The sequence below is a fragment of the Orcinus orca genome, chromosome 12 (genome assembly GCF_937001465.1).
Source record: "Orcinus orca chromosome 12, mOrcOrc1.1, whole genome shotgun sequence".
NCBI classification, from domain to species: Eukaryota; Metazoa; Chordata; class Mammalia; order Artiodactyla; family Delphinidae; genus Orcinus; species Orcinus orca.
The window spans coordinates 82838358-82865789 of NC_064570.1; the positions used below are offsets into that span (position 1 = coordinate 82838358).

Below are 27432 nucleotides of genomic sequence, written 5' to 3' on the forward strand. Positions count from 1 at the left end.
CCTATTGAAGCAGAAACTTTGGGGGTGGAGGCCAGCAATCAGTGTTTATAACAAGTCCTCCAAGTGATCCTGATGCACTTTCTTTTTTTTTTTTTTAAGATTTTTTTTTTTGATGTGAACCATTTGAAAAGTCTTTATTGAATTTGTTACCATATTGTTTCTGTTTTATGTTTTGTTTTTTTGGCCCAGAGGCATGTGGGATCTTAGCTCCCCGACCAGGAATTGAACCCACAACCCCTGCATTGGAAGGCGAAGTCTTAACCACTGGACCTCCAGGGAAGTCCCCTGATGCACTTTCAAATTTAGAACCACTGCTTTATAGGAGAAAGTCTAAAATCCTTAGCTAAGCCCACAAAACCCTTTCTATGGCTTTTTTTCTTTTTTAACCTTTGTTCTCTCATCCTATGTCATTCATCCCTAAGAATTCTCCTCCCCATTGAATTTCAGCAGTAGCACCTGCAGCCGAAGTTTTACAAGCCACTGACTGTCTTCTTAGCTGATGCAAACTATGCTACGTAAATTGTATACATTATGTCATTAATTAATAATTATTAGAGTCATGATAGATACTTGAATGCAGACTACATATCTGGCCGCTCTCTAGGTCATATCACGTGAGAATCTCCTAACCAAACCCTGTGAAATCTATAGTGTTATTATCCCTATTTTAAAACTGAGGAAAGTAAGTTTCATAGACGTAAAGTAAGTTGCCTAAAATCACATGGATAACTTTTAGAGTCATGATTTGGCATGAGTCTGACTATAGCCTTTGCACATGGAGCCAGCGGTCACACAGCCGGAACATGCATTTACATTTCCTTGAGCAGTTCCTATGTTCTCTCAAGTCCCGAGGCCACGTCCCTCTCTCTGGCATAGTTACTTGCTCACTCATTCATGTTTACTGAAAGCTTATTATATGCCTGGAAATATTCCAGGCATTACAAATATAGCAGTGGAAGAAAAAGCAAACAAACCAACAGACAAAAAGTACTGCTTTGGAGCTTACATTCTAGTCGGGGATTGGAGGAGACAGCCTAAAAGGAAATACTTGAAAACAAAGAGTTATTCTAGATGATTATTCAAAATAGCATATAATAAATCAGGAAATGTATAAAGAACCTGGTGGTGGTAGAGGGAGGGTGTTATGATATTAAATACAATAATTAGGGAGGCTGGAACTGAAAGATAACATTGGAGCAGATTCCTGATGCAGGAAAGGGAGGTGGTTTCTGGTTTGGGTAGGAGAATGCCATGATTGGAAATAAGCAAGTCAAGTGCAAAGGTCCTGAGGTAGGAGATGTCTGCCATGTTGGTGCAATGTTAAGGAGACCTGAACAGCTGGAGTAGGCTGACTTAAGGAACAGGTAGCAGGAGAGGAGGCCAGAGAGAGAATGGAGGGCAAATATCAAGAAGGGCCATGTAACATATTGCAAGGAATTTGGGGTTTTCTCTGCTTGGGATGGGGGGCAGTGGAAGGGTGTTGAGCAGAGGGAACGGCATGGTTTAACTTACATTTCAGTAGATCACTTAGGCTGATGTGTTGAGAATAGACTACACAGGCCAGGGTGGAAGCAAGAAGCCCATTCGGAGTAGTTAGAAACCCATCTCAATAATCTGGGGTCTAGACCACTGATCATGGAAGCTTGGGCCATGATGACAGCAGTGGGATTCATAAGTCTCTGTTTAAAGACAGGGCTGACAGTATTTCTAAAGGATTTGATATAGAGTGGGAAAGAAAAGGAGTCAGCTTTTCTGGCCTGAGCATCCTGAACGATAGAGTTGTCTTTTACTGAGATGAGGAGAATGTGTAAATTGTAGGTTTGAGGGAAAAGTTCAAAATTGTGGGTTTGTATTGTTAAGTCTGCAAAGCAGAAAAGCTATCAAAGTGGAGATGTCCAAGTGGAAATCAGATATACAGAGACATTCAGAGGAGACTTGATGCTGGAGGTACAAATCTGGAAGTCATCAGTTAATACACAATATTTAAAACCACAAGACTGGCTGAATTATTAAGAGAATGAATAGAGATAGAATCCCTGGGACTCTTTGAACAAATCTGTCTACTCAAACATAGCCCTTTCTCACTCCTTCCTGGCCTTCCTAAATATTTACATAATAAATATCTACTATCTGCTTGGCAACCAGCTGGACCTGGTTGGCCTGCTTGTTCATTTCTCTCCCCAACTACAGCAAGAACCCATTGAGCCAGGACTCATTTATATTTACCTTTCCATTCCAGGTACCTGGCATATAACAAGTTTTTAATCCATGTTTTTTGAACAAGTTGTTAACTAAAATCAACTCTACTAGGACTTGAGATAAGAAAATAAAACACAAAAATTTTTAAGAAAACAATTATAATCTGTCCATAATAATTATGACCATGGTTAAAATGCTGGTGGCATGTAAGGGAAGGCTGTTCATTTTACTTTAGAACCTCTACATTCTACTAAATGATGAGAGACTTTTATTAGGACATGAAACTTAAAAGTGGGTTAGAAACTTATGGAAAAAATTTCAGAAACAATGAAAGGAGATGCATTAGGGGAGCTGAGGTCTAGTCACTTATGAGTGTCTACTTTCAGATGTGCTATAGAAATCCAAAGGACATTTTGGAACTTCAGACATTAGACTAAAGCCATACTTTCTCAGTTTCCCTCACTTGAAACCAGAGAATAATTTCACAAGACATATCAGAGAGGAAGGGGCTTGGAACCCGAGAGAAATGAGAGAAGATGAAAAATGCTGCAAGAAAACTGGAGTTAGGAGTTCAGTTCTGCCTTATTTGAATCTTCAAAAAGATTGAAAAATTGTGATAATCAAATGATATTATAGTCTGCATTATGGTATTCTTTACTTTGGAGTTGCGAGAAAAGCAGCTCACTCTGGAAAGTGCTCTTATGTTCACTTTGAAGCAGATGAGAAAAAGCTGAGTGGAAGCAAATGAAAAAAAAAATGATGTCTTCAAGCAGTTTTCAGAGAAAGCTGTCACAATACTTTAGCAATGCTAGAAGACTTATAGACAGGGATACTTCTTCCCCCATAAGATCCTCCAATGAGTAGTATCAATAAGAGAAGTTTATTAGCAATATAAATTCAAAATAAATTTTATTTTTCTTTTCCTATTTTTATGAAGCTGTATTTAATTCAAGTGAAGTATAATTCTTAGCTGGAATGTCTTTGAATTAGAGCAACACCCATCTATTACATTTACCCTGCAACTGCTCAAGCCTTGTTTGTATTGCTTTCTTTGACTGAACTTTAGCTGAGGGTGAGAAAATGAATACTTAATGTAATGTGTGTTTTTCAGTCTATGTTTAATTATCTTAGGTTACATGGAATTAGAGATATGAGAGATGGGAGAAGGAAGATTTAATTATCCAAAGCTATTTTAACAATTCAATAAACGTTCATCAATTTCATTTGGTACCCAAGGAACTTTATTAGGTTTTATGGAGGGGTAAGGGAGAAAGAAAGAAAAACCAATCCCTGTCTTCAAATTATTTACAATATATTGGGTTGGCCAAAAAGTTTGTTCAGGTTTTTTCTGTTATCTTATGGAAAAACCTGGACAAACTTTTTTTGCCAACCTAATAGTAAGGAGGAATCATAGAAATAAATAGTGAATAAGAAAAGCATCATAAATGCTATTAGGGTTCATACCTATTTTACTTGTATGATAAGATTAAGCAGAAGATGGCATTAAAGAGATCCAATTACTATTTGTTGAAAATATTGAATGATCTGGGAGAGTATTTCAGACAGGATGATTCTACTCCAATTAACAAAGCACCAGGCCAAAGAGGCCCAGACCAGAGAAATTTGTTAATAAAGTATACTTAAAAAGAACTCCAGATATAGGTAGTTCTCTGATTGGAGAATTCAGCATCTCAATGACTGCCGGAATCCAGTTATTCTGTGATACAATTGGGGTTTCCTCACGGTCACAGGGTGGCTGTCACCACTCCAACCATCAATTCCTCACATAGAAATATCCAAAATCATGGATGGGAAAAGGGGAACTTCTTGGGAGGATTTCTCTCTGGAGTAGCTTTGACAAAAGTTGAAAATTAGCCTCATATTTTCTTAGCAACACTGGTCTTCCTATTTCCACTTTTGTCTCTTTATAATCCATTGTCCACACAGCAACCTGAAGGATCTTTCAAAAAGTAAACCAATCATGTTGTTTCTTTAGCTAAAGAACCACTGTTGGAAAGGATGTGGAGAAAAGGGAACCCCTGTGCACTCTTGGTGGGAATGTAAATTGGTGCAGCCACTATGGAGAACAGTATGGAGGTTGCTCAGAAAACTAAGCAATCCCACCCCTGTGTATGTATCTGAAGAAAATGAAAACATTAATTTGAAAAAATACATGCACCCCAGTATTCATAGCAGCACTATTTGTAATTCAAGATATGGAAGCAACCTAAGTGTCCATCAACAGATGAATGGGCAAAGAAGATGTGAGATATATATATATATATATAAAATGGAATATTACTCAGCCATAAAAAGAATGAAATGTTGCCATTTGCAACATGGATGGACTTGGAGGGTGTTATGCTTAGTGAAATAAGTCAGACAGAGGAAGACAAATACTGTGTGATGTCACTTATATAGAGAAACTAAAAAATAAAACAAACTAATGAATATAACAAAAAACAATAGAGTCATAGATATGGAGAAAAAACTAGTGGTTACTAGTGGGGAGAGGGAAAGGAGGAGGGGCAAGATAGGGGCATGGGATTAAGAGATACAAACTATTATGTCTAATATAAATAAGCTACAATTATATATTGTACAGCACAGGGATATATAGCCAATATTTTATAATAACTATAACTGGAGTATAACCTTTAAAAATTGTGAATCACTATGTTGTACACCTGAAACTTGTAAATCAACTATACCTCAATAATAATAAAAAGAATGCACACACACACACACACACACACAAAGAACCTTAACAGAAAAAAAATTTAAACCAATCATGTTGTTCCTTTAGCTAAAGGGCCCTGTATGACTTCTCATTGTTTTTATTTTTTCTTAATATAAATTTATTTATTTATTTTATATATTTATTTTTGGCTGCGTTGGGTCTTTGTTGCTGCGCACAGGCTTTCTCTAGTTGTGGCGAGCGGGGGCCACTCTTTGTTGCGGTGCATGGGTTTCTCATTCTGGTGGCTTCTCTCATTGCAGAACACGGGGTCCAGGCACGAGGGCCTCAGCAGTTGTGGCTCGCAGGCTCTAGAGCGCAGGCTCCGTAGTTGTGGCGCACGGGCTTAGTTGCTCCGCCGCATGTGGGATCTTCCGGGACCAGGGCTCGAACCCATGTCCTTTGCAATGGCAGGAGGATTCTTAACCACTGCGCCACCAGGGAAGCCCCTCATCGCTTTTAGAAAATAATCAAACTCCTTACAATGTCCTAAAGACTCTGCATGATCTGATGCCAGAGAAAACTGTTTTCTCACCTAATACATCCTTCCTCACAGTGGCTTGTCCTGAGCTTCTGTCTCACACCCCGCGCCCTTCCCCCAGCCTCTCTGCTAACCCAACTGTTCTTTATCACACGATCCTGCTTTCTTTCCTTCACAGAAGCTTTCCATTTTCTGAAATCGTCTTGTTCATTAATTTGAGGGTACAGACAATGCCCATTTTTTTAACCAACACCTCGAATAATAATAACTTGTTGAAAAGGAGCTTACCATTTCTGTGAAAGACAAGTACAATACTTTGGGGTTTAATTGACAGTAAGTCTCAATAAATATTTTGAAATTAAATCAATCAGCATATATAAAACAATACTAATGTCTCCCAATTACAGTTATATTTTTTGACTTTCATTAAATATATATATAAGAAACATGAGGACCTATATAGACAGTGTCATATTGCCAAATCAGTGAAAAGGATTAATTTTCTTTCAGGTTTTGGCCAAATATCAGCATTCAAATAATTACTGTCATGTGATTTCTCTCATTTGCAGCTTCCAAATGCAGAAACAAAGCTTTCTCCATTTTACTTCACTATGTCTTCCTCCTCTCAGAAGCAGTTGAAATTGTTGCAGTTTTTAGAAACAGATGGTCCTATGAAAAATTTTTTAACTGATAGAGATTATTCGTACTTAGCCTCTGCTTTAGAAACAGCTCCCATGTGAGGTGACAGCAGTAGACTGATCGGGATGGATGGTGGGAGCTGGCTGCTCTTAACTCCCTATGTTGTGATGATTCAATTAATTCCTGCATCTAATAATCCTTTAAAAATACTATCAGCTTACATTTTGTAATAATAGAGAATTCATAATGTACCTTGACAAAGGGCAAAAGGTATTATACATTGAGATACATGATGGCCTAATGTCAAATTTCATATTTTCTTGGAAGTTGAAGACTTGATTTCTTGTAGTCAAACAAAACATAGTGAACTGTTATTTCTATTTTGGCAGATGGGAAGAGCCCACACCACCTGCTTGGTGGCCGACACCGAAATGCAGATGTTTATCTTGTCCGAAAGTTAATAGAGGCAGGATTTGGGGAGATGTGTCTAGAAGGGCAACATAGCCAAGGTGTGAAATGTTCAGTTGATTCCCTTTTCCCTTCTTATATATACTGGACACATCCTTCCACAGGAGGGCAATTTGTCACATTAGGTTATTAGTTACATGAGAATTAGCTCTCAAGTGTAACTAAAAAAATCAGCTCTTAGATTTCAGAACACTTGTGAAGACTATCAAGAGTTTCAGTGCTACTTAAACAACCAGATGCAGGCAAAATACATTTTCAGTGTTCTCTGTTCAGTTGATCACTTTGAAACTGTCAAAGCTACTACAATTTTCAAACCTTTAAGCTGGTCATTCTTTACTTATGAGAATACGCTATCTCAGCAAGGAGCAAGGGCCTTATAAGTGCGATGAAATCCAATACCTGTTGTCTGAAGGAGTGGATGGATGGACGGATGAAGACTGTGGCCGACTCACATACACTGTTCAGTCCAGCTCAACAGACAGTGGGCATCTAATGTGAGCCAGGCGCTGTGCTGGCCACTGGGGAAATCGACTTGAAGCTCAGGTCTTTGACCTTTAGCTCTGCCCTCTAGGGCGGAGACTGCCCATAACACAGAAGCTCGTTATCACGCGCTGTGTGCTAAATCAGTGGTCCCTACGAGGTGCTCTGAGCAAACAGAGGGAGGGGCTGAAGTTGTGACCTGAATTTGCCAGGCCCAGACGAAACACACGGAGAGACTTGGCAAACGGAGTAGCAGGAAGCAAGGTGTGTCTGTGTGGTGTGTTGGGAAACAATAGCCGGCTGACTGCTGGGATAATAGGGCAGGTGCAGGACGAGGACAGAGCGTGATGGAGACAGGCTGGACCCTGGAGCCTCCTAAACCACACTGAGGAACCTGCACTTTATCTAAGGAGCAAGTGGGGAACCGAAAGAAAGAGAAAATATTCTGGTAGAAAAATGGAAGATAGATCCAAAAACTAAAGACCAGGGGTCGAATCACATCTCCTACTGCAACTGTTGATTATAAGTGCAGGTCTCTCACCATCACATGAAAAGTAGGAGCTGCCGTTAAACCCCAGCATTGACCTCTTAGGGAGACAATGAATACACAAATAGGTTGGCTTTCTCGACGTCTCTAAGGTGGTTTAAGTTATTCCTACTGAATTCTAAGGTTGTACTTTTCTGGGGGTGGCAGTCCGAGATAAGTCAAATGAACTTTGTCTGATGGTTTCCACTTGAAATGTCCCTATTTTCTTAAACTTTACTAATTCTTCTTTAGGATAAGGCTATGGTGTTCTACATCACTGAAAAGAGCTTTCCCTTTCTGTGAAACACAGTCACATTTGGATGCAAAGTGCAAACTTCTCTCTCTTTCATTGTTCCCTCCATTTACTTTTCGTCCTATTTTTCTATAATCCTTCTTGGCCTTTTAAAAAAATTCTCCCAACCTCCCTTTCCCCATATTACTCCATCTGTTTGTGTGTCTTTAAGTCTTTAGGGTTATCAACCTTGACAAAATACCCCGTACAATTCCCTGGACCACAAGGCTATATGTTTAGAAGCAGGGAGAAGGGTGAGTCTTGAAGGACAACTTTAGAATGTTCTTCTCTCTGTCTCCATGCTACACTTTCTGGCTTCTGTAAACATCTTCTACTTTTTCACAGAGTTTATAATTGAAAATCCAACTTTGTGCTGTTTTCTTGGGTTTTTCCTACATTTTAGTGATGGTTTTTTCAATATCTGGGAGTATACTTCACCCAGAATTCACTTCTAGGGCTATATATTGTTGGTTATGACGCCAAGCTCAGCACCTGAATTTGTTTTATCATCTTTTCCTTAAAACTATGGCTTAAAAATATATTAGAAAATAAGTGAGATCATAAATTAAGTGACTCAGTGCAGCTCCAGGACCCTCAGTTTAGCCAGAGATATAAATGACCCCCTTTATAATCTACTTAGAATTTTCATATAGTATCACAGTATAGTATTAAAATATAGATATAAACCCAATTTATCTACCTGCTCCACCAGCTGTCTAGATATTCAAGCAGATACTATTGTAGAGAATACTATACAAAATCAATATAAATGTGTCACTGAAAATACCTTAAACGTGTCTCAGTTGTGAAGGGTCAACTTCGATATTTGTAAGACAAAAACACATACCCAGTTCTGCTTATGAATTCAGGCACTTAACACACTTGTAGGTTTAAAAACTGTGTAGCCAACACAACTGCCCCTCTGAGTGACTTGGGATACATGGAATTAGCTGTTTGTGATGAGGGGTAAGTCACTAACTGCACCTGTAATTAATCACCTGCTCACCTAATTACAGAATCACAGACTAGGTATTCTGGAAAGCGATTCACTTTCCACACTTCAGATTAAAGATACAGATTTACATAATAAGAGAACATTTATCCCACCGATGGTTTATAAATTCACACTCAATTTGCATTCAGGAGAGTCACAATTGGGACCTGAATTTAAACACTATCTTTCCAAGGTTTCTCTCTGGTGGTAGCTGTGGAAGCTACAAGAAGCAATGCCTCCACCAGATAAATCCATTTTGGAGTATCAAGTGTGGAATAATGCATGTCTTTTTGACAAATAAGAATAAGATGAGCTTGAAAAGAAATACAGTTACTCTTTCCTCACTCCCAAAGACCAGCTTTAAAAAACAAAAATAAAATGCGTTTGCTTTGGTTGAGCCCTTTCAAATATGAAATATAACCAACTAGCCAAACCACTTAAGGTAACAGAAATATATGGACAAGTGCCCCTAGACAGGATTGTTAACAAGACATTAGCTTCATTCATTCATTCAACAAACATTTAATGACTACTTGCTCTATGCCAGGCATTGGATTAGATGTAGCAGTAAATGAAACAGACACAAATCCCTCCCCAACAGAGCTTGCATGGGGGGCAGGAACATGTAATAATCATGATAGTTAGGAAAAAGAATACAGTGTTTGGGCAGTAAATGTTAAGGAGAATAAAGAAAGTGGGAGAAGGGAGATGGGGGGTCAGTGTGGGGGAAAGGATTAATATTTCCTCCAAAGGGTGGCAGAGAATGCCCCCCGAGAAGGTGATGAAGGAGAAACTTCTAACAGAAATGAGAGGGCAAGTCCCACAGGCATCTAGAGGGAGAACGTTCCAATCAGTGCGAAGGCGGTTCTGGAGGGTGCCTGGTATGCGGGAGGGAAAGCAAGGAGGCCATAGAGATGCAGAGAACAAGGAGAGAAGTAGGAAACCAAGACAGAGAGGTAATCAGGGAGCGGGTAGTTCATGCAGAGCCTTGAAGGTTGTAGTACAGACACAGGTATATTCTTTGGCTGAATAGTCTGGGAGGAGCTTTGTCTACTGACAACACAGTAAAGGAGAACGTAGGTTGTAAAGTTTGAGACATTGAGAAATTGGGGTATCTGAATTATGAGCAAGCCTGAGTCTTCCATTTTAAGCTGGTGAAATCAAAGCACAGAGCAGTTGGGATTTGCCTACATGTAGCTAGTCAAAGGCTGAATTCTAACTCAATCACATATGCTGTCTCAAAGTCTCACAGACAGGTTCAGGAAGGAATGTGTCTTAGCTTCAAGGAGGCTGGAGACTCGGAGATTAGTATCGACAAGTTTAGAATCAGTGACCCTAAGCTGAACAATCACATTAACAAAATATTGGTGGGAAAAGGAATTCTCTAACATTATGCTTTGATCTTTCTTTTAGCAAGTCTTTCATTTATTGAATGTTTTTAATCTGATCATGTTCCATGAAGAAGATTTGGTTGGATTGATCTGTCCCTACATCTTCTCTTCAGGCGTTAACTCGGAGTGGTCTCAAAAACTCTTTATAGGACATATAACGGTGGTTTGCTTATGCAAAGGGCATCTGTCTTGTCTATAGCTGAGTATGAGTGACGTGCATAGATGCGCAGGGCTTCCTGGGAGTGCTCTACGTCCATTTGGCTTAGTGTGTGAGGCTTGAAGCTAATTAAGTTGAGAGCATGAGGTCTTCCCCATGTGGGCATGTACCTTGGCCCTGTCACAGCTGCAGAATGCATCCCAAACCCTGGCCAGCTGTCTTGAAAATGCATGCCCTTGGTCAGAAGGACAGAACCACACAAGTCAATCACTGTGGATGGAAAAAAAAATGCTCAGAACACGTGCCATGCTAATGGTGGCATGCAGCAACCTCTTAAAGCCCACGGTGATCACTCTTCAGTTGGAATAAGGTGGTTAGTTCCCCAGCTCATGACAACAAAGACTAGATGAGCAGCAATGCTGTTTCTCAGTGTGGATGTCTCTTCTCGAGTGCAGGGGCCTCTGTTGAGAGTTTCTTTCTCAGTGGGTCTCTCTGTGTGGGGGTATAAACATGCTCTAATCTGGGATGTGATCAAGGAAGAGTGCATATTTGTTTGTTTTTCCTCTTGTTTTTCCTCTATGCTGTTCTTGAAAGTCTGAGTTTGGTTACTATTTTCATGAATTGTCTTATTTAACCTTATTTATGAGGCTCTTGCATTCAGAGCGTAAACTTAATGACATAATATTACCAATTAGTATGTTGCTATTAAGCTTAGAGTCTTTCCACTAAGATGCTGAAAGGACCAGGTTTGAAAGAGTTCAGTGAGTCATCGAGGCTACATGTCATAGTGGCAAGAATATTCACTCTAGTTCTTGTCTGTGCTGTGCTGCTGACCAATTAACTTACCCTGAAATAGGGACATTTCATTTCTCTGGGTCTCCATAAAATAACTGCTTTAGATAAAGGGATCTCTAAATTTCCTTCAAAATATAAAATGTTTCTAGTTTGCTCACTTCATATTGAGAGTCAACGTGAAAATATGTATTTGAAGTCAAGATAGACTAGTTGAAAATGACACAAAAAGACAACCTACTGACTGAGAGAAAATATTTGCAAATTATGAGACCAACAAGGGTTTACTTTCCAAAATATAGAAACAGCTCATACAACTCAATAACAAACAAACAACCCAATCAAAACATGGGCAAAGACCTAAAGAGACATTTCTCCAAAGAAGACATACAGGTGGTCGAGAGGCACATGAAAATATGCTCAACTTCGCTAATTATTAGAGAAATGCAAATCAAAACTACAAGGAGGTACCACCTCACACAAGTCAGAATAGCCAACATTAAAAAGTCTACAAACAATAAATGCTGGAGAGGGTGTGGAGAAAAGGGAACCCTCTTGCACTGTTGGTGGGACTGTAAATTGGTGCAGCCACTATGGAGAACAGTACAGAGGATCCTTAGAAAACTAAAAATAGAACTACCATATGACCCAGCAATCCCACTCCTGGGCATGTATCTGGAGAAAACTCTAATTCAAAAAATACATGTACCCCAGTGTTCATTGCAGCACTATTTACAATAGCCAAGACATGGAAGCAACCTAAATGTCCATCAACAGATGAATGGATAAAGAAGATGTGGTACATATATACAATGGAATATTACTCAGCCATAAAAAAGAATGAAATAATGTCATTTGCAGCAACGTGGATGGACCTAGAGATTATCAAACTAAGTAAGTCAGACAGAGAAAGGCAAGTATCAAATGACATCGCTTATATGTGGAATCTAAAATACTACATAAATGAACATAACTACAAAACAAAAACAGACTCACAGACTAGAGAACAGACTGTGGTTGCCAAGGGGGAGGTGGAAGGGGAGGGAAGGGTTGAAAGTTTAGGATTCGCAGATGCAAACTAGTATATATAGAATGGATAAACAACAAGGTCCTATTGTATAGCACAGGGAACTATTTTCAATACCCTGTGATAAACCATAATGGAAGAGAATATGAAAAGGGAAATATATATATATATATATACACATATATACATATATATATATGAATCACTTTGCTGTACAGCAGAAATTAAAACATTATAAATCAAATGTACTTCAATAAAATAAAAAAGATAGACTAGTTGTTATTAACACAATGGGCGTTGGCCCTGGACAGACCTGTGATCTAAGCTTGTCTCCTACTTAGGAGTTACCGGGTGAGCTTGTGCAACTTGCACAAATTTGAAAAATTATCTTCTCATTTGTAAAACAAGTATAAAAATCCAGAAATCATTTTTGGGAGGATTAACTTAGGTAACATACCTCAATAATTGAATGGCACGTAAAAGTAAACAATGGTAGCTATTAACTCTTTTTCCCACACATTTCTACATACAGTTCACAGATATAAGTCATTTCATTATATTAGTAATGTACAAATCAACACAATTCTTCACATAAAGGCAACCTTATCCAACAGATATATGTCATAATCAAGGGACAGGGAAGATACACCCACAATAAAATCTCTCACTGAAAGCAGAATGCCAGAAATTCCTGTGTCAGCAGTTACTTTTCACACTAACAGGGCACAGAAGAAGCAGTCCTAATATCAGTAGATCACTCCGCCATTTTTGGCGTTTGACTGCCTGCAGGAACAAGTCATTGTGGCACTGCTACCAGGCAGAGAAGTGGTGACAGCAGGGGGCGCACTGCTACCAGGCAGAGAAGTGGTGACAGCAGGAGGTGCGTGGGTGAGTAGAGGGGGCTGGTAAAACACTCCCTTGAGGAAGCCCGGCTGCCCCGTGAAACCAGGTATCTGGTGTTGGGACAGGCTGAGGTGAAGAAACATGAAAATAGGGTTGAAAAGCTCCAAAAATAGGAGGGTCACCATGTTCTGAGAGGCAGAACTTGGTAAGGTACCTGCTTTCATAACCACACATAGACACGAGTGGCAGTCATCTCATGTCGAGCCAATTTTTCAGTACTGATCAGTTTTCAAATAGAAATTCTTGGGCTTAGAGTAAACTCACAAATCAAGATCTGCTTGTTATGAATAGAGCCATGAGCTAATTTCAAAGTAAAATAATATTTTCCTCTAGAGTCTTCTGATGGGCATAAAGCAAGTTTTCTCCCATGAACATTTTTCCTCTTCTAACCTCTGCTTTCCTTAGTCACTTGAATTATGACATGAATTTCATCATAGGGTTCTCCCTTTCAGTCTTAATGGCAGCTTTACAATGGAATATTCTTATTCCTCATTATAATTCATCAACTTAGCATTTTATAAACTTAATGTTATAAATCTCATTAATTTGGAGTTCAAGGAAGAAAAAAAATAGCAACTCCCAGTAAATACAGGATTCATCATATCTGATAATTCACTTTAACCACCAAAGAGCCTGACACTGGGCCAGCCTCCTTTCTCCAAGAAAAGAACTTATGGAAAAATCAAGTAAGTTGTTGATGGGAACGTGGAGGTCGGGGGTCTTTAGGGATAGTGTTAACTCTCACTCTCACTTTGGCACATTTATGCTGTGAACACTTGACTACCATCGAATAAGTTTATCAGTAAACTGTGATGACACCATGATGACACCAGGTCAGGACCATTTCACAGCTATGCCTGAGCCCCAAACAGCTCTGGAAGTTAGCCGCTGAATATATTCAGGCACATGGAGGACCCTGAAATAGTTACCCATAAACTGCCTGTAGCTAGTGTCTTCCAACTACACCTTTCCTGATGCTGGGACAATGTTGCTGAGTAAAATAGATGGTACAGAGACTGCCAGCTATTCTACAAAAAGCTTTTTTTTTTTTCACCTTCCTGGGAATGTAACTGAGCTGGACCCTATGGGGCCACCCCAGGACAGACCCACCCCCCCCCACCATGTCCTCTGCCAGCCTTCAGTGTATAGAAAAACTTTAGTCAAAGAATAAGTTTAACCAGAGAAGTGAGAAGATTAAGAAAGGAAAACAGTCAAGCAAGACAAAATAATAATTGTTTAGCCATTAAACAATGTCAAGGGCCTTTAGTTTCTACTCAAGGGCTATAGATAATATTCTGAGCCATGTCCTTGAGCTGTTTTGTGGATGCTGAAACCCCACCAGGTGGGAGAAGTTAACTGCATGCTGCCCACAAACACGTAGACCCCAGACAGGTTGGAACCAGAAGATTGATGATGTTGACTCCCAATTACCTCCCCACCAGCCAATCAGAAGAATGTCCACAAGCTGATCACACATCCCACAACCCCACTTCCTGAAAGCCACTGGGGGCTTTCAAACCCCTTCCTGAAAGCCATCAGGGAGTTCAGGCCTTTTTGAGCACTAGATGCCTAGACTCCTTGCTTGGCACCTGTAATAAACACTGCACTTTCCTTCACCACGACCCAGTGTCAGCAGATTGGCTTTAATGCACTCGGACAAGTGGACCCGAGTTTGGTTCAGTAACAGAAACACATTACACCATACATTCCTGGCTTCTTCCCTGTCATTAGGTATGGTCATTATGTTGTTATTATATATTACATTGTATTATATTGTACTGTATTGTATTATATTGTACTGTATTGTATTATATTACATTATATTTTATGTTATGTTGTTATATTTATGATTGTATCTGTGTGTTTGTTTTTATTTAGGTATGATACAGTTTTCACCAATAAAATGTACCTAGAAGTGGTAGGCACCATTTCTAGGACTGGATCATTAAAACCTCCCATCCTTGTTCTTCCCTGTTATTTTCTACTTTCTCTTGTATGGAGTGGACCTGATTCCAAAGCGGCCTCTGCAGATATGTTGCCAATGGAAACATATCCTCCCACTGGGTTCCTGCATGACAGGTTGGAAGAAGGTCACCCTGCCAACCTCTTTATCTCCCTCACCTCATGACCTCTCAACAGGAAGAGGAAGGTATCTATTGTGTTTGAGCCACAGTAAATTAAGGAGCCCTTTCCTACAGCAGCTAGCATACTGTACCTAATATGGAGAATACTACAATTTGAGAAGCTGATGTTTCAAGCCACTGATATTTATTTATTTGCTTGTTTGTTTTAATTTACCATAGTATAAACTATTTCATCTAAACTAGCCAAGTAAGCACAGGAAATATAGGTTCACTTTATCATTTTACGAATTGGTAAGGTCTGTAGCAAAGGATAAAACTACTGAATATAACCTATTGGGCAAAGAGTAACATAGTTGACCGAAAAACAAGTCTGTATAGAGACAAGGGGAAAGGACTTTAGACATTTATGAACTTTTACATGAGTCCACACATGACACATACAGAATGCAGGAGTTATGAGGGACAACATTGGTCATCTATTTTAAGTTCACATTTCAGGCCCCAAAAAGACCTTACAAAAAAGAAACACTACTGCATTTGTGGGGTAAAGAGAAAAAAAATAGTTTTTACTAGAAAAAATATTTTTTTAAAGAAGGAAATTAACAGTGAGGAATTGAAATCTGTTCTTTACTCAATAAAATCACTGGCCCTATAGAAGATATTATCTATTCATAGTAGGTAATATGTTTAATATACAACCATAAAATGCCACAAAGAGCTGGGCATTATTCAAAGTAGAAAGATAAATATTCTCCTTTAGGTGTACATATAAATAAAATAGGCTGTTACCTGAAGTTCTGGGTTCTAAATATAGTCTGGCTATTAAAGGAAGTAAAGACACTTCAAAGAGGAACCAAGTAATCAAAAATAATCAAAGACTGAAAAATTCTTCATTTTGCAGATGGAAAATGGTAGTAGGTAGAGAATAACCAAAAGGAATACAATCATGAAGGGAATTTTTGAAAGAAAATAGATTTGTTTGTGGAATTCTAAATTTATTGACCTAGAGAAGTAGACAGAAAATTTAATATTAAATAAAATAGGCAATTACTTTTCAATATAGTAGGATGTATATTCTGTAGCAAAAAGCATTGGTAGTATTTTGTGTGGGCAGGCCACTACATATTCACATTTGTAATTGATACATTCATAGAGAAAAATAGATGTCAGATATATATTCCTAATTGGGGGGGTGGGATTTTAGGTATATAAACCTAATCATGAATTATAATTGTTTTTCCCCAGAAATTATTTTATGATACTAGTGGTACTTATAGAATATGGGAAGGGGAAAAATACAATTTTTTACTCATGATGACATTTCTTATGTTTAATTTTTTTATAGCCACAGTAGTTTGCATCTTATTTACAACTATATTCATATATTTGTATATGCACACATACACACTTGTACACAGACACACATGCACATACACGGATACATACATAAACATTTAAATCTGTATATATACACACATACGTATAGTCATGCTAACTAAGGGCATATTTCTGAAATTATTTCTTTTCATTAGAGAATATGCTAGGAAAGAGATATCACAGTTATTATTTAATTTTGGTCCCTGCAATTTTCTTCCTTCTTCAGTGAAGACTAAATCAAAGTTATGCTTGGTACATTTCCTTGTATTTCATTTCAATTACACAGGGAATCTCTTGGAGAGGGAACAATTTCTGTTTTACATTGTTTATTGCCACAGACTAACCTGTTATGACTTTACAAAATTCAACACTTGGCACTTTTTCTTCTTCTCTTAATTGTCCCTGTAGTCTCTTTTCCTGGTTATTATGGACCTTTTTTATCCCCAGGCAGATTTTTGAAAATCTTAAGTCAAAAATCAGGAGTTGCTGAATTTTCCAAGTCAGATTTGAAATGGGTCCTTTGGTATTGTTTAGACACAAGACATTGCAAATTCCTAGTAATAAACATGCTTTAATTTCCTGGAATTTTTTGTGCCAGGACAAGAATTTTTTTAAATAATGACATAGAAAGTGTAAATGCTATGTTATCTGTACTTACAAAATTTATATGTAGAAATTAACTCATGTATAGCCTTTCTCCTTGCTATGACAGAACATTTATTCTGTTGAGTGAAGAGAACATTTTTTTAAAAAGATAAATACACTTTTGTTGGCATTAAACTAGCCTATAGAGGACTTTTTTATGGACCTTATTGAAATCAATGGCACCAGGTAAAAATCTGAAAATACTTTACTTAAAGAGGCCTGATGTAATGCATCAAATCCTTTCCACATAAAATGTAGTTGTTATTTTTGCTGAATAGTACTTATATCTGTTAGGCTACTTCTGGAAGAAACCAGAAGATAAGTCTATAATGGACAAAAAAGGTCACTTACTTAGCATAAACAGTTCTGCTACTTATTTGGAATTTACAAAGCTCCTTCCTATTTTAACATTTGTTTGATGGTCCTTCCTTTCTCAAGGGAGTACATTGAGGCTCATTTTAAATAAAATTCTCAATGTATTTAAATTTATACCCCTCAGAATACACTGTGGAAAAAGATGATCTTTCCAGAAAACCAAAAATAACACTATCAACAGGGATTGCTTGTATGCGAAAGGTCCAGTTTACCTTTAGAAAACATACATGCTAAAACCTATGTAATCGAGCTTCCCTGGTGGTGCAGTGGCTAAGAATCTGCCTGCCAATGCAGGGGTCATGGGTTCAAGGCCTGGTCCTGGAAGGTCCCACATACCACGGAGCAACTAAGGCTGTGTGCCACAACTACCGAGCCTGCATGCTGCAACTACTGAAGCCCGCACGCTAGGAGCCCATATTCTGCAATGAGAGAAGCCACCACAATAAGAAGCTTGTGCATCTCAACAAAGAGTAGCCCCTGCTCACCACAACTAGAGAAAGCCCGCATGCAACAATGAAGACCCAATACAGCCAAAAATAAATAAATAAAATAAATTAATTTTAAAAAATCTTTAAAAAAAAACAACCTATGTGATCAACCTCTGACTGAATGTATTCTATGGGAATGTTACTCTTCAAATTCTTCTTATAAGTAGCTTGTATTTCCTTACTGTCCAATTGCTCATGTATGGTCTTAAAATTAATTCTCCACTTATATTAGGTATGTATGTATATATGCCCCCTCAAGTGGAGAACCCACTTTGCTAGGTTCATGAGGGCAGAAAATGTCCTTCTGATCAACTTGTATCCTTCTGTCCTTTTTCCAAAGTGGCTAGTGTTTACTACTGTACTTTAAAAAATGCAATAAGAATCACATGTGTGACGTGACACAGGAAGACCCATAATAGTTACAGAGAAGCAAAGGGCATGGCCTCTAATCTCAAGTGTGTTCTCAAAATTCAATTGGCAAAGTAAGACTCAGAAAGCTATCTGTCAACAATGTAGTGTTTGGTGACCAGAATAAATAATCAGTGCTCTAAAAGATACAGAACTTTATGTTGATGAGGAAAAGCTTTCAAGAGAAAGTGGGACTTGAACCCTCAATGGAAAGTAGGAGTTGAATATGTAGAAAAGAGTAAAGAACATAAATGGTGACAACAAAGGGAGAAGGGAGTGAATGTTCTGTAGGTTGAATGTTTATTTAAAGCAGATGTGTGGGTTGAAGACAAGATTACAGAGTAGAAGGACTTGAGCTCACCTCCTCTCATGAAAACACAAAAATCATAACTAACTGCTGAAGAACTATTGACAAAAAAGACTGGAACCTACCATAAAAAGATACCCTACAGCCAAAGACAAAGAAGAAGCCATACGAGATGGTAGGAGGAGTGCATATGTGATATAATCAAATCCCATACCCACTAGGTGGGCGACCCACAAACTGGAAAATAATTATGAGGATCTCCAACAGGAGTGAGAGTTCTAAGTCCCACATCAGGCATCCCAGCCTTGGGGGCTGGCATCAGAAGGAGCCCCAGAGCATTTGGCTTAGAAGGCCAGCAGGACTTGATTATAGGAATTCCACAGGACTGGGGGAAACAGAAACTCCACTCTTGGAGGGAGGACAAAACGTCTTGTGAACATCAAGACCCAGGGAAAAAGCAGTGACTTCATAGGAACCTGGGCCAGACCTACCTGCTGGTCTTGGAGGGTCTCCTGGGGAGGTGCAGTGGGGCGGCTGTGGCTCACTGTGGGGACAAGGACACTGGTGGTGGATGTACTGGGGAGCACTCGTTGGTATGAGCCCTCCTGGAGGCTGCCATTTTGACCCCAAGACCTGGCCCCACCCAACAGCTTATAAGCTCCAGTGCTGGGATGCCTCAGGCCAAATAACCAACAGAATGGGAACATCCCCTCCTATCAGTGGACAGGCTGCCTAAAGTCTTCCTGAGTCCACAGCTGCCTCTAAACATACTCCTTAACATGGCCATGCCCACCAGAAGGACAAGACCCAGCTCCACCCACAAGTGGGCAGGCACCAGTCCCTCCCACCAGGAAGCCTGCACAAGCCTCTAGATGAGCCTCACCAACTGGAGGTGGGGGGGACGTCAGACACCAGAAGCAAGAGAAACTACAATCTTGCAGCCTGCAGAACACAGACCACAAACAGAAAGTTAGACAAAATGAGATGGCAGAGGAATATGTTCCCAACAAAGGAACAAGATAAAATCCCAGAAGAACAACTAAGTGAAGTGGAGAGAGGCAATCTACTTGAAAAATAGTTCAGAGTAATGATAGTAAAGATGATCCAAGATCTCAGAAAAAGAATGGAGGCACAGACTGAGAAGATACAAAAAATGTTTAACAAACAGAAGCTGTAAAGAACAAACAGAATTGAACAATACCATAAGTGAAATGAAAAATACACTAGAAGGAATAACAGAATAAATGAGACAGAAGAAAGAAGGGTGGAAATCACTGCTCTAGAAGAGAATAAAAAAAAGAATGAAAAGAAATGAAGACATTTTAAAAGACCTCTGAAACAACATTAAATGCACCCACAGTCACATTATAGGAGTCCCAGAAGGAGAAGAGAGAGAGAAATCTTCTGAGAAAATATTTGAAGAGATAATAGTTGAAAACTTCCCTAACATGGGAAAGGAAACAGTCACCCAAGTCCAGAAAGTGTAGAGAGTCCCAGGCAGGATAAACACAAAGAGGAACACATGGAGACACATAGTAATCAAATTGAGAAAAATTAAGGACAAAGAAAAATTATTAAAAGCAACAAAGGAAAAGCAACAAATAACATACAAGGGAATCCCCATAAGGTTATCAGCTGATTTTTCAGCAGAAACTCTGTAGGCCAGAAGGGAGTGGCACAGTATTTTTAATGTGATGAAAGGGAAATACCTACAACCAAGAATACTCTACCCAGAAAGGCTCTCATTCAGATTCGATGGAGAATATGCTAAGAGAATTCAGCACCACCAAACTAGCTTTACAACAAATGCTAAAGGAATGTCTCTAGGTGGAAAAGAAAAGCCCATGAATAGAAACAAGAAAGTTACAAATGGGAAAGCTCACCAGTAAAGGCAAACATACAGTAAAGGTAGCAAATCATCCACACACAAATATGATATCAAAACCAGAAATTGTGAGAAGAGGAGTGTACAAATGCAGGATATTGGAAAGGCACTTGAAATTAAGAGACCAGCGACTTAAAACAATCGTATATATATATATATATATATATATATATATATATATAGACTGCTATATCAAAACCTCATAGTAACAGCAAACCAAAAATCTACAATTGATACACACACACACACACACACACACACAAAAGAATCCAAACACAACACTAAAGATATTCGTCAAATTGCAAGACAAAAGAACAACAAAGGAAGGGGAGAAAAAATACCTATAAACACAAATTCAAAACAATTAACAAAATGGCAATAAGAACATACATACTGATAATTACCTTAAATGTAAATGGATTAAATGCTCCATCCAAAAGACACAGACTGGCTGAATGGATACAAAAACAAGACCCATATATATGTTGTCTACAAGAGATCCACTTCATATTTAGAGACAAATACAGACTGAAAGTGAGGGGATGGAAAAAGGTATTCCATGCAAATGGAAATCAAAAGAAATCTGAAGTAGCAGTACTCATATCAGAAAAAAGAGACTCTAAAATAAAGACTGTTACAAGAGACAAAGAAGGACACGACATAATGATCAAGTGATCAGTCCAAAAAAGAAGATACAAAAATTATAAATATATATTACCCAATATAGGAGTACCTCAATATGTAAGAAAAATGCTAACAGCCATAAAAGGAAAAACAACAGTAACACATTATAGTGGGGGACGGTAATGTCCCTGTAATACCCCTGTAATCCATGGACAGGTCATCCAGACAGAAAATTAATAAGGAAACACAGGTCTTAAATGACACATGAGACCAAATAGACTTAATTGATATTTATAGAGCATTCCATCCAAAAGCAGCAGAATACACATACTTTTCAAGTGCACATGGAAAATTCTCCAGGGGGGATCACATGCTGGGACACAAAGCAAGCCTCAGAAAATTAAGAAAATTGAAATCATATCAACCATCTTTTCCGACCACAACACTATGGTATTAGAAGTCAACTACAAGAAAAAAACTGTAAAACACACAAACACGTGGAGGCTAAACAATATGCTACTAAACAACCAATGGATCACTGAAGAAATCAAAGGTGAAATAAAAAAATATCTAGAGACAAATGAAAACAAAAGCATGACAATCCAAAACCTATGGGATGCAGCAAAAGCAGTTCTAAGAGGGAAGTTTATAGCAATACTATCTTACCTCAGGAAACAAGAAAAATCTCAAATAAACAACCTAAACTTACACCTAAAGCAATTAGAGAAAGAAGAACTAACAAAACACAAAGTTAGCAGAAGGAAAGAAATCATAAAGATCAGAGCAGAAATAAATGAAAGAGAAACAAACAAAGAAAACAATAGAAAAGATCAATGAAACTAAAAGCTGGTTCTTTGAGAAGATAAACAAAATTGATAAAACTTTAGCCAGACTCATCAAGAAAGAAAGGGAGTGGGCTCAAATCAATAAAATAGGAAATGAAAAAGAAGTTACAATTGACACCACAGAAATACAAAGGATCATAAGAGACTACTACAAGGAACTATATGCCAATAAAATGGACAACCTGGAAGAAGTGGACAAATTCTTAGAAAAGTACAATGTCCCAAGACTGAACCAGAAAGAAATAGAAAATATAAACAGACCAATGACAAATACTTAAATTGAAACTGTGATTTAAAACTTCCAAGAAACAAAAGGCCAGGAGCAGTTGGCTTCACAGGTGAATTCATTCAAAGATTTAGAGAAGAGTTAACATATATCCTTCTGAAGCTATTCCAGAAAACTGCAGAGGAAGGAACACTCTCATACTCATTTCATGAGGCCACCATCACCCTGATACCAAAACCACACAAAGATACCACAAAAAAAGAAAATTACAGGTCAGTATCACTGATGAACATAGACACAAAAATTCTCAACAAAATACTAGCAAACCAAATCTAACAATACATTAAAAGGATCATACACCATGATCAAGAGGGATTTATCCCATGGATGCAAGGACTTTCCAATAACTGCAAATCAATCAGTGTGATACAACACATTAACAAATTGAAGAATAAAAACTATATGATCATCTCAGTAGATGCGGAAAAACTTTTGACAAAAGTCAACACCAATTTATGATAAAAAATCTTCAGAAAGTGGGCACAGAGGGAACCTACCTCAACATAATAAAGGCCATATATGACAAACCCACACCCAACATCATACTGTACAGTGAAAAGCTGAAAGCATTTCCTCTAAGATCAGGAAAAAGTCAAGGATGTCCACTCTCACCACTTTTTTTCAACATAGTTTTGAAATTTCTAGAGATGGCAATCAGAGAAGTAAAAGAAATAAAAGGAATCCAATTGGAAAAGTGCAAGTAAAATTTCACTGTTTGCAGATGACATGATACTATACATAAAACTCTAGAAAATTCTAAAGATGCTACCAGAAAACTACTATGAATGAATTGATGTTGGAACATCAATGAATTTGTAAAGTTGCAGGATACAAAATTTATACACAGTAATCTGTTGCATTTCTATACACTATCAACAAAAGATCATAAGGAGAAATTAAGGAAACAATCTGATTTACCATCATATCAAAAAGCATTAAATACCTAGGAATAAACATACCTAAGGAAGCAAAAGACCTGTAGTCCAAAAACTGTAAGACGCTGATGAAAAAAATCAGATTACACAAAGAGGTGGAAAAATATACTATGTTCTTGGATTGGAAGAATCAATATTGTCAATATGACTATACTACCTGAAGCAATCTGTAGATTGCTATACTACGTGAAGCAATCTACAGATTCAATGCAAATCCTATCAAATTACCAATGGTACTTTTTGCAGATCTAGAACAAAAATCAGGATTTGTATGGAAAACGGAGAATTTGTATGCAAAACGGAGCTGGAGGAATCAAGCCCCTGACTTCAGACTACACTATAAAGCTACAGTAATCACAAGAGTATGGTACTGGCACAAAGACAGACTTATAGACCAATGGAACAGGAGAGCCCAGAAATAAACCCACACACCTATGGTCAATTCATCTATGACAATGGGGGCAAGAATATACAATGGAGAAAAGACAGTCACTTCAATAATGGTGCTGGGAAAACTGGACAGCTACATGTAAAAGAATGACATAGAACATTCTCTAACACCATACTCAGAAATAAACTCAAAATGGATTAAAGTCCTAAATGTTAAGACCAGATACTATAAAACTCTTAGAGGAAAACATAGGGAGAACACTGTTTGACATAAATCATAGCAACATCTTTTTGGATCCACCTCCTGGAGTAATGAAAATAAAAACAAAAATAAACAAATGGGACCTAATTAAACTTAAAAGCTTTTGCATAGCAAAGGAAACCATAAACAAAACAAAAAGACAACCTACAGGATGGGAGAAAGTATTTGCAAATGATGTGATTGACAAGGGATTAATCTCCAAAATACACAAGCAAGTCATGCAACTCAATATCACAAAAACAAACAACCCAATCAAAAATGGGCAGAAGATATAAGTAGACACTTTTCCAAAGAAGATATACAGATGGCCAAAAGGCACATAAAAATATGCTCAACATCACTAATTACTAGAAAAATGCAAATCAAAATTACAATGAAGTATCACCTCACACTTGTCAGAACGGCCATCATCAAAATGTCTACAAACAGTAAATGCTGGAGAGAGTGTGGAGAAAAGGGAACCCTCCTGCACTGTTGGTGGGAATGTAAATTGGTGCAACCACTATGGAGAACAGTATGGAAGTTGCTTAAAAAACTAATAATAGAACTACCATATGACACAGCAATTCCACTCCTAGGCACATATCTAGAGAAAACCATAATTCAAAAAGATACATGTACCCCAATGTTCATTGCAGCACTAATTACAATAGTGAAGACATTGAAACAACCTCAATGTCCATTGAGAGATGAATGCATAGAGAAGATGTGGTGTTTATATGCAATGGAATATTAACCATAAAAAATAATGAAATCATGCTATTTGCAGCAACATGGATGGACCTAGAGATTATCATACTAAGTGAAGTCAAACAGAGAAAGACAAATATTATATGATATCATTTATATGTGAAATCTTAAAAAGATACAAATGAACATATTTACAAAACAGAAACAGACTCACAGATACAGAAAACAAACTTATGGTTACCAAAGGGGAAAGGTGTGGGGAGAGGGCTAAATTAGGAATTTGGGATTAACGTCCACATGTCACTCAAAATAAAATAGGTAAACAACAAGGACCGACTGTATAGTGCAGGGAATTCTACTCAATATTCTGTAATAAGCTAGCTGGGAAAAGAATATGAAAAAGAATAGATAAATGTATCTATATGTAAGAACATATATATGTATATGTAAAACTGAATCATTTTGCTGTACAGCTGAAACTACCACAACATTGTAAATCAACTCTATCCCAACATAAAATAAAAATTTAAAAAGTAAAGCATATGTGTGAATGATTTTTCAAATAGTCCCATTTAAATTTGTGTGCTTCAGCTGCAAACCACCACATGGACACTGTACTTGTTGCTATTACAAACTATGGACTGTATTCAAACTTCAATCTACTTTTTTCAACACCATTTGGTACTAGACGTAATGAGAATGTTCAGTGTCATCTCTCTACTCTGCTTTAAATATAATTTTCAATATTAACTTTCAGTACTCTACTGTTTGACCTCCATGATAATGCCACGATTTCTAATTAAATGCCTTATTCTGAAAGGCTATTGAGTTAAACACTATTCTTTTTTCTAATTTTAAGATAATTTATATTAGGTTTTAACCTTGAAATAATGGCTTTCTTCCAACATTTGAAATTCAGGGCTTCTTTTCAGAATATCACTCTGTTTTAATGGTTCTTAATTCTCATCTGGAGATTTTCACAAAAAATATAATTATAAATTGGGGGAAAACTAACAAATAACTATGTCTTATATCATTTGGAATTAAACAAAGATTAAAAACATGTTCAGAAACAGACTGAGAGAGGTCTCTAATGGGATTTGCTTGGTGGAAGAACTACTAAAGGATGTATCTCAAGCAGATGAAAATTGATACAATAGGAAGGACTGAATTTAGAAGGAAATAATGGGAAAAGCATTTGCTAATCATATGCAAGTAAAACTTAACAGGTATGACTTTTAGAACAAAAATAACAATGCATAAATTTGGAAAGTATAAACATAAGGTGGATATCAAAGCCTGGAAAAAAATAATGAATGTCAGGAGGGCACGACAGGAGTTAAAGAGTTCCAAATCTTTGTACTGTTCTGGAAAAGGGCTGAGATACTGATCCACACTGAACTCTGTTAAATCAAGTTTATAAGTTAAAAATAATGGACAACCATTAGGTGAAATGAAACAGAATATATAACTTCTAAAACCAGAGAAGGGGAAAAAGGCATCACAAAGTCTCAAATTATCTAAAAGAAAGAAACAGAGGAGAAAAAGAAGTTGGGGGTGGGGTGGGACACTTCCAAATCTACTTTAGTCAATTTAGAATAGCACTCTCCCCTCCCTTGGAAGGGTGTTAATGTCAGTGGGTGATACGAGCATGTAACAGGGCAAAAATGTGTTGAATGAATATGAGTTGTGAACTGGGTATGTTCAGGAAGCTAAGACAACACACAACAAGAATGATAACCAGGGCTTTCCCACCATCTGTCAGGTCAACTAATCTCTACAAAAACTGGTTAGAAATAATTAGGGTAGATTATTTACTGGGAAGGGAAAACTGGTAATGAGACAGAGTCTGGGAAAGGTATTCAAGGAGAGGATTGACAGTGTATTTCTGCACCAAAAAGGATCCTTAGCGGACATTTCCTTTTCTGATTTTGTACAATATAAAGACTCAGTGGATAGTAAAAAGCATCAACAGCTGTAGTCCAGTGAAATAATTCTCCTAGCATCTCACCTGAACACATGTCTGGTTTGATTCACATGGGACCACGATTGGGAGGCTGAGAGATTAGGGTGAATGTAACACAGGAAGAAATAATCTAACCACAAGTGCATATCTATTTAAAAATAAAGCTTTTTTATTTAAAATTTTCAATGTGTGATACTTTTCCCAGCCCACCAATAATGTTTTCACAGGCTTTTTCTGTTCAATATTCTCTTCTTCCAATATTCCTTCCCCCCTCACCTCAAGCAGGCTCTTTTAATTATTTTCTCCTATTTGCACCATGAAATCCTGCACTTGGGCTAATTTCCTTCTTCACTGTTTTTTATCCCCTATTCTTTCTTTGATGTTACTCTCCAACTTCCTTATTCTACACTTTTCTCTTTCACTTTTGTTTTCATCCCATCTGCATTATCTACATTTTTTAAAGAAATTCTGTTAGGTTCCAGAGGAGTTTATTTAATTCTACACACATGCACTGAATTCTTAACTCCACTAGTTGATACTATAAGGTAGAACTCAAGAGCTGCCTAGGTTCAGATTTTTGTTACCTTACATACTTGTTGTATGGGTTTGGCCAAATCACATTTGTATTTCAGATTAACTTCAGGTTAACTCAACTGTAAAGTAAAGATAATAGTAATACTTATTTCATTAAGTTCTGAAGATTAAATAAATTAATGCATGTAAAGAGTGTAAATGAGTGCCTGACATACAGTCAGCATTTTATAAATGCTATCTATCAT

At 37.7% G+C, this 27432-nt stretch overlaps 1 protein-coding gene across 3 annotated transcripts in view; it reads right to left on the reverse strand.

Moving 5' to 3' along the window:
• Window positions 1-27432, reverse strand: part of ADGRB3 (adhesion G protein-coupled receptor B3) — a 793577-nt gene that overhangs the window by 230732 nt on the left and 535413 nt on the right. The gene's annotated exons all lie outside the window — the stretch shown is intronic.